The sequence below is a fragment of the Mirounga angustirostris genome, unplaced genomic scaffold, assembly GCF_029215605.1.
Source record: "Mirounga angustirostris isolate CCGP_5_RB_7025 unplaced genomic scaffold, mMirAng1.0.hap1 SCAF_12, whole genome shotgun sequence".
NCBI classification, from domain to species: domain Eukaryota; kingdom Metazoa; phylum Chordata; class Mammalia; order Carnivora; family Phocidae; genus Mirounga; species Mirounga angustirostris.
The window spans coordinates 58,101,655-58,110,060 of record NW_026991720.1 but is presented as its reverse complement, the minus strand read 5'-3'; the positions used below and the strand labels follow the sequence as shown (position 1 = coordinate 58,110,060).

Here is an 8,406-nt window from a genome sequence, read left to right as displayed (position 1 = left end):
GATTTCTTAACCCTGAGAGCATGACCTGAGCTGAAACCAAGAATTGGAGGCTTAGCTGACTGAGCCACGCAGGCACCCATGCATATTCTTTTTATCAAGCATGTTAGTAATAAATTATGGTGCATTCAAGAATTGGGCTGCAAATATGTACATCTCTACTGCAAATGAAGTAGTTTTTAACATTTTCTTTTTAATTTTAAAGAAAACATATTCCAAATCTACAAATATTAAAAAACTACTTAAAACTAATTTTTTTACTATTTCTCAAAAGGACTTTTTAAAAAACTATTCATTATTAAAGTATAGTTGACATAGAGTGTATATTAGTTTCAGGTGTACAATGTAGTACATAGTAAATTTTACTATTTCTCAAAAGGACTTCTGAATGGGTAATTCTAGTCATACTACACTGCAGAAGTTCTAAAAATCCTCTACTCCCATTTATCTTCCCTAAAACCTTATTCATCCCAGCTTGACCACTGTTGCCCGTAACTCCGATTCTCTTTAAAACTCTCCAACTGAGTGCTGGCCATTTCTTCTCTGTCACCTTTTTTCTCCATCTTTTTGGCTCAATATTCTTTCCTTTTCTTGCATGTATGCTCCTCACATGAGTTAATGTAGCCTCCTAGACATACACAGTGCTCTACTTCATTGATTTCCTGGATCAACACAGCAAATACCAGTGCCTGCAACTGCCTAAGCAATAAAGTATCTTTCCTCTTTAGAAGGTAGAAGACAGGCTTTAGAAGAAGAGAGACAGCTGAGAACATTTATGTGTTAATTTCTGAAACTGTCAGAGTGAATTTATCATATGTCCTATTTTCATAAATAATATTCAAAAATCTGATTATCCAATAAGAATAAATTAATTATGCTAAATTCATGCAATAAAATTTGATGCCATAGTCTCAGAAAAGTGTGTGTGTGTGTACAAATGAAGTATATTTAATGACACAGAAATATCCATGTATTCAATTATAAATTCAAGAAACAGAGTATATAGTTAATCCCTAGACTATTTTTTTACTGGATTTATCGATATATCAAAATATTTTTAGTAATTATGTTTACATAGTAGGATAAGAAATTATGTTTTGCTTTTTCTCTTATTCTTCTATATTTTCTAGATATTATCAAATCAACATTTGTGATAAGATTAAAATTATTTGTGAAGGTGAAAATCTTTACCGCTTTAATGTAAAGTAACATGTTAAATTCAGAGTAAGGAAATCATGTCTATTTTCATCCAAATAGAATTTTTTTAGTCTCCATTTGACATTTATGCAAAATCACATATGCTAGTTCTAAAAAAAAGATGGATGTAAATTATTTTTCACACTAAGTGCTAAAAGATAAAACCATTTCAAACTGCGTTAGTTTTCTAGGGTTGTCATAACAAAATACCACAGACTGGAAGGCTTAGACAACACAAGTTAATTTTCTCACAGTTCTGAAGGCTGGAAGTTCATGATCAAGGTTCTGGCAGAGCTGACCTCTCCTCAGGCCTCTCTGTTTGGGCTTCTCACTATGTTCTCACGTGGCCTTTCCTCTGTGCACAGACAGCCCGGTATCCTTTCCTGTTCTCCTAAGCACACCAGTCCTTTCAGATTAGGACCTCACTCTGTGACTTCATTTAACCTCAATTTCCTCTTTAAAGACCCTATCTGCCTACATGGTCACATTGGGGTTAGGACTTCAACGTATGAATTTTGAAGGGAGCACAACTGAGTCCATAACAACAATTAAATATACAAGTTAAAATAAAACTTAAGGGCGCCTGGGTGGCTCAGTTGGTTAAGCGACTGCCTTCGGCTCAGGTCATGATCCTGGAGTCCCGGGATCGAGTCCCGCGTCGGGCTCCCTGCTCGGCAGGGAGTCTGCTTCTCTCTCTCCCACTCCCCGTTTGTGTTCCCTCTCTCGCTGTGTCTTTCTCTGTCAAATAAATAAATAAAATCTTTAAAAATAAATAAATAAAATAAAATAAAACTTAAATTCCATAAGGATGATATCAAAATAGTGATAGATATAGTTGATATAGTAGCATTGTATTTTGTTATATTCTAATTCTGAAAATCTATCTATAACTTTATTAACTAAGAAACATAATTGAAGATTCCTCGTTTCATTAATGCTGAAAATGGAAGAGGCTGAGTGTATTTCTTTCATTTTTAATCTAGCTGGGCCTTTACAAGGTGTCACATATACAAGTGTGCGAACAGATGCACTCATCTCAAATACAGAACTGGAAAGGAAATGGTAGACTTCAGGGAATGCATTAAAAACATTAGGAGGCCTACTCCTTAGTTGTTCTTTGTTTTCTACCTTGGATTATATCAAACAGACCAAAACTTTTATTTATAATTGGCCTATTAAAACAAAAGCAAAGTTTAGACAGAGAACTTTAATCAATTCATATTTCAATAAGTACATAGATTACATAGGCCAATAAATCATGCAACCAGCTGTATCTTTTTTCAAAAAGCATTGGTAAATAATCAGTTGGACTGAAATTAATTGCATCTTTTCCTCCCCCAATCCCTCATACACAGAGCAGTGTCAAAGAGTCTGGAGACAAAGAATAAACTGAGATTTAGTCATAAATGAAATAATTCTGCCTGCAAACTAAGCAGTACCCAGTAGGATTATTGGGTTCTTATGTAAAGGGCCAAAGCAAACCAGAGAGCTAAGAAATTAGATCACAAATTTTCCTAAGGGACATAAACAATTTTTCAGTGTGTAAAAATTCATCCATATGTGAGGACTTTTTTTTTCCTTTTGTGCCACCTCCGTCAATAATGATTTCATTTACTCAATTTTGTTTCTCAAACTTTCATCAAATAATTTAATCAAATTATTTCTGTTTATAACACTTTGTTTGAAAAGCACAATTCCAAGAAAGCACATTTCTTCTTTGAAAGTAGAACATGAGAGATAACTGAGAATACTTACATGTTAGGGAATCAAAACCGTACCCTGCAGTGTTACCAGCTATAGTCGCCATGTTTTACTTTAGCTCCTTGGACCCTATTCGCCTTAGAGTTGACAGTTTATACCCTTTTACCAATCTCTCCCTATCTCCCCCACCCACCAGCTCCTGGCTATCACTTTTCTGTTTTTTGTTTCTATGAGTTTGACTTTTTTTTTTTTTTTAAGATTCCATGTATATGTGATATCTAGCAGTATTTGTCTTTCTCTCTATGGATTATTTCTCTTCCCATAATGCTTCAAGGTCCATCCATGTTATCGCAAATGGCAGGATTTCCTTCTTTCCCATAGCTGAACAATATTCTATTGTATATTCATTTAAAAAATATATACCTCATTTTTATCTATTCATGGATGGACACTTCTTTCCATATCTTGACTATTGTGAATAGCGTCATAAAGAGCGTATCTCTTTGTGCCGATGCCTCTGTGATAGCCTCTTTTCATTTTCTTGGGACACATGAGGTCTAAAGATCTAATGTAAAACATGGTGATTAGAGCTGATACTGCTGTACTGTATAGTGAAATTTTGCGGAGTAGAACTTAAATGTTCTCACCAGAAAAGAACCAACCAAACAAAAAGATAAATATGTGAAGTGATGGATGTGTTAAACCAGAACAGGGGGACCTTTCACAATGTATGTCAAATCATCACAATGTATACTTTAATATCCTAATATATTACACGTCAGTTGTACCTCAATATAGTTTAAAGAAAAATCAAACAAAAAACTATACTTTGTAGCTGATTCTTCTTCCTTCTCTAAGGACTTCATGAGGACTAATCCTATCACATCTTGCACTCCTGTTCACTTTGGCCAACCCAAAGTCTGAGCCTCCCAAACCATCTATTATCTCTAGATCCACTGATAAGCTACAGAGCTTGCTAGTTAGAAACACAGATCTAGAACCAGGCTTCCACTTACTGTGACCTTGGGCAAATCACTTGAATTTCCAGTGCTTCACATTCCTTATCTGTAAAATGAGGAAATAATACTCACCTCATCTATTAGAAGCATTAAATGATAATAGTGTTTAAGCATTTAGGCACAGAGCAGCTTCAAACAAAGAAATTTAATATATCTCCTAATCTGACCAAATTCTGCCTTCTCTCCCAAATCTTTTTCCTAGCCGCGTGAAACCCCAAAAACTGTGGTGGCAGCTTCACAGGCATGCGACCTGTACAGTCACACAGGACCCCACACTTACAAGGGCTCACATTTGATGTAATGTTCATTTGTCACCATCGTGACATTCTAACTGGTTTTTGGACATGATTTCCTACATTTCCATTTTGTACTGGGTCCTGCAAATTATGAAGTCAGTATGTCATCCTGAGATTCCCTTATCCCTTCGAACTCTTCTGTGAATATTATCTTTAACTTCCTAAGTCCTGATGACGTAACTTTCCTTGCAACAGTCTAAAGCGAAGTATTTTTTCTATCATACCCCATATACCATAGGATCAGAAGGGAAGAAGTTTGGTGTGCATGACTCCCTCCTGTTTGAAGCTTGCACCATAAGACAAAATCACCCCCTACACCTTCTTATTCTCATGTATTGACTCAATCACTCCTTCACATTTGCTTTGGACTCATTCTCTTCTTCTTCTCCGTTCCTATTCATGCCATCATTCTTGGTGACTTCAGAATTCATGTGGAGGAACCATTTCACCTGCCTGACAGATCCTTCCCTTCCTCACCTCTAATCACCTGTTCTTCCACCCCCTTCCCAGCCAGTGATGTTGACTTTGCACCAGCAGTAACTCACTGCACGTGAAATCTTAAAATCAATCACTCTTTTCTCTGGTTGCCACCTGCTGTTGTTTCAGCTTACATTCTTCAGCTTCAGTGAAACATCTAAAACATTGACTCTGCTTTTCACCCTCTATTTGTGTCCTGTTCACTCTTTCACCTGGCCTTTAGTCCATATTCTCTAGTTGAAATTATTCCCTTTTAATTATTGCTTGCCTTTTGTTTTCTCTCGCATCCTCCCCTGGAAAACGCATACATTAGTTGAATCCATTTTAAAACTTTTTTTCATGCCAGCTTCTGAGATGCTGAATATAATTGTAGATCACCAACTAAGAAGAAAAAAAAAACAGCACTAAATTTTTGCTAAAATTTTCATATGGATACTCAATGCTGGCAAACCCCCAGCACTCTTGTAGTAGATTCACTTCCTAACGCTGAATTATAACCCTTTATACTCTCTCCAGCCTCTTTTAAGTAATGCCCATTCCTCTATTTCCCTTCATTGCAAAGTTATTGGGATGATTTTTTTAGCATCTGCTAATCCTGTTTCCTGCCATTCTGCCATGCTGGTTTCTTTAACTTAAAATACTGTAGTTTTTTCCCCCATCACTCTTAAAAATCTTTTTTTTGTTAAGGTCATTTGTGACCACCATCTTGCCAAATCTACTATTCTGTCCTCTTCTTACCTGACATTCATCAGCATTCTTTGCTTGACATCCTCTCTTCCCTTTTGACACTTTTCTGTTTTCTACTTATCTACCTTACTAGTTATAACCGTCTAAGATTCTCTTCCCTCCTAGTATTTGCCTGATTCAATCCTTGAGTGTGAACTCCTAGGGTGCTCTTATCCAATCCTATGGATCATCTGTACAGGGTTAAACACTGCCCCAGTCTGCCAAGGACTAAGAGGATACCCAGGACTTGGGATTTTCGATACTGCAATGGAGACAGTCCTGGACAAACCAGGACCATTGTTCACCCTATATCTACATGCTATAAAGCCCCAAACCATGCCATTTAATTCCAGATCTCTCTGATGAACTGTATGTTTACCTGGTTTGTAATATACACTTCAAATTTAAAACTGCTTGAAATAGAACTCTTGATTTTTACCTTCAAATTCTTCTTCTCTTATTATCCCTTATCTCCCTCCATAGATGTTATCATAAAGTACGGTTCCTAAGGCAAAAGAAAAGAAATCAGAAGTCATGTATGGTTCCTCATGACTCTTTCTCTTCCTTTCCCCTACACAGCTGCCACCACCCAGTCTGGGCAGCATCATCTCCTACCTGCACCACCACAAGTCTCTTAACTACTCTCCTCTTTTTAACCCTTGATCCTTTCCAATCCACTCTGCACACTGAAAGCTGGGATAAATCCAGTTTTAAACTAGGGATTTTATTTTTTTGTAAAACATATATAAAGTCTCATTTATTAATATTTATTTATTTTAGAGAAACAGAGCGTGAGCACATGCATGGGTGAGCAAGGGGAGAGGCAGAGGGAGAGAGAATCCTCAGACTTCCTGCTGAGCACAGAGTGGAACGCAGGGCTCCATCCCAGGACTCAGAGATCATGATCTGAGCCAAAAATCAAGAGTTGGCTGCTTAACTGAGTCACTCAGACTCCCCTAAAGGCTCATTTCATTTTAAAAATTTCAGTGGTCTCCCAATACTCTAAGAATAGCAACAAAACATCTCTCCAGGGTTTACAACAGTGCTTCTCTAACTATCTGTGGAGAGGATGAGTTTGTTTTTGTGTTTGCTTTTTTCTAATCCATCATGGACTGACATGTGGTCCTGCTGCACATGACCAGCAGCAATTTGCAACATGAAATGCACCTAGCAAGTCTGAAAATACCTGAACTGAGATAATCACATGTTGGAGCCTCAGCAATGTGAAGTTGCTACAAAGGTTTTAAGTCCTCACTTACTTGCTGACAAGAAGTGGTCTACAACCCAAACTTTTATTACCAGTGGTCTACAAGGCCCTGCCTCTCTAACCTTAACTCACACAACCCACCCACATGCTCCCAACACAGCAGGTGCCCTGGCTTCCTTTCTGCCCTTCAAACGAGCTATCAGGCCTGTGGACTCAGCTAAAAACATTCTTTGTCCAGCCCTCCACAATACAGCTTATTGTTATCCTTCAGGTCTCAGCTTAGATACTCTCCTCAGCAAGGCTATCCCAAACCACCCTCTCTTACTTGATATTTTCCAATTATTCTCTGAATCAAATAGAGTTTATTTCCTTTATAATACATTCCAGGATGTTAACATATATTTTTAATTAAAAATATGTTTTGAATTTCAAAATTAGGATTACTGTAAGTACAATCACTCTTTGCTCTCCGATTCTACCCTGAGGAAACCAGTATGAATAGGTGTGTCCTGTCGTCTTGCTGGCACAAACACACACACACATTTATATGTTTACTTACTTTTTAATGGAATCATTCTTTACATATTACTTTGTAATATCATGAAATATTTTTTCACCTATTTTAGACATGTCTAAAGTTTAGAAACCTAAACTTCATAATTTCTCTTGAAATAGGTATACATATAACTCACATAAGCAGTTTTCCATAATGAGAGTTTTGGCTATGTTTTTTTTTTTTTTAAGATTTATTTATTTATCTGAGAGAGTTAGAATGAGAGACAGAGAAAGTACATGAGAGGGGAGAGGGTCAGAGGGAGAAGCAGACTCCCTGCCGAGCAGGGAGCCCAATGTGGGACTCGATCCCGGGACTCCAGGATCATGACCTGAGCCGAAGGCAGTTGCTTAACCAACTGAGCCACCCAGGCGCCCTGGCTATGTTTTTTAAATTATTATTTTTATTATGTTCAGTTAGCCAACATATAGTACATCATTTGTTTTTGATGTAGTGTTCAATGATTCATTAGTTGTGTATAACACCCAGTGCTCCTCATCATGTTTTTAACTTGCAACTCTTGATTTGTTCTTGTCTCCCCAAGTCTCTGTTCCTCTTCGCCACCTGCATCAATTTACCCTCTTTCACGTCCATAACCCATTGTGATTCTTGTTAAAAAACTCAATGTCTTCAGTTTCTCAGTGTGTTTTGTATGTTGTTCTACTTGGTTCTCTGCATCTTACTCTTCTTTCTCACTCAACAACTCATTGCCAAAATAACTCCAAGAGAAATAACAGATTTTTCTCATTCCTTGTAAATGCTTTTTTAATAGCTCATAGTATAAATGTATCATGTATTTTTTTTAACTGACGTCCATTCACATTTTCAGTCTTTTGCATCCACAAAAAAGGACAATAAACATCCTTGTATATATATTTTTATATGGAGGTGCTTTTACTTCTAAGGAATGGGGTTGCTTCTAAGACTATGGTTATTTTAAATTTTACATTGTTAAATTGCCTTCTAAAAGGTGGGAATAATTTATATTCCAGTAGCACAGCCCACCAGCAGGTTTATTATATTATATATTATATTCCACTGCCCACCAGATTTATTAAAACTTTTAAATTTTGCCAGTCTGCTCAATAAAGTGCCAATTCATTGTTATTTTTAATATAGGAAATTTGAATTTACTCTTCTGTGAATTCCCTCTTGATATACTTGATGTGTTTTTTTATCAGGTAATTTGTCTTTTTCTTTACAATTTGTAGGGACTTTTTCTATATTATAGAA

General features: G+C 36.7%; 1 long non-coding RNA gene across 1 annotated transcript in view; it reads right to left on the bottom strand.

Annotated features, from left to right (window-relative positions):
- Positions 1–2,079: 2,079 nt before the first annotated feature.
- The window catches only part of LOC129045478 (uncharacterized), a 46,796-nt gene continuing 40,469 nt past the window's right edge, over positions 2,080–8,406 (bottom strand). Inside the window, exons 2-3 of the long non-coding RNA XR_008505260.2 lie at positions 5,853–5,918; positions 2,080–5,068 (exon numbers count right to left, since the gene is read on the bottom strand). This is a non-coding gene — a long non-coding RNA (uncharacterized LOC129045478). The remainder of the gene's footprint in view (positions 5,069–5,852; positions 5,919–8,406) is intronic.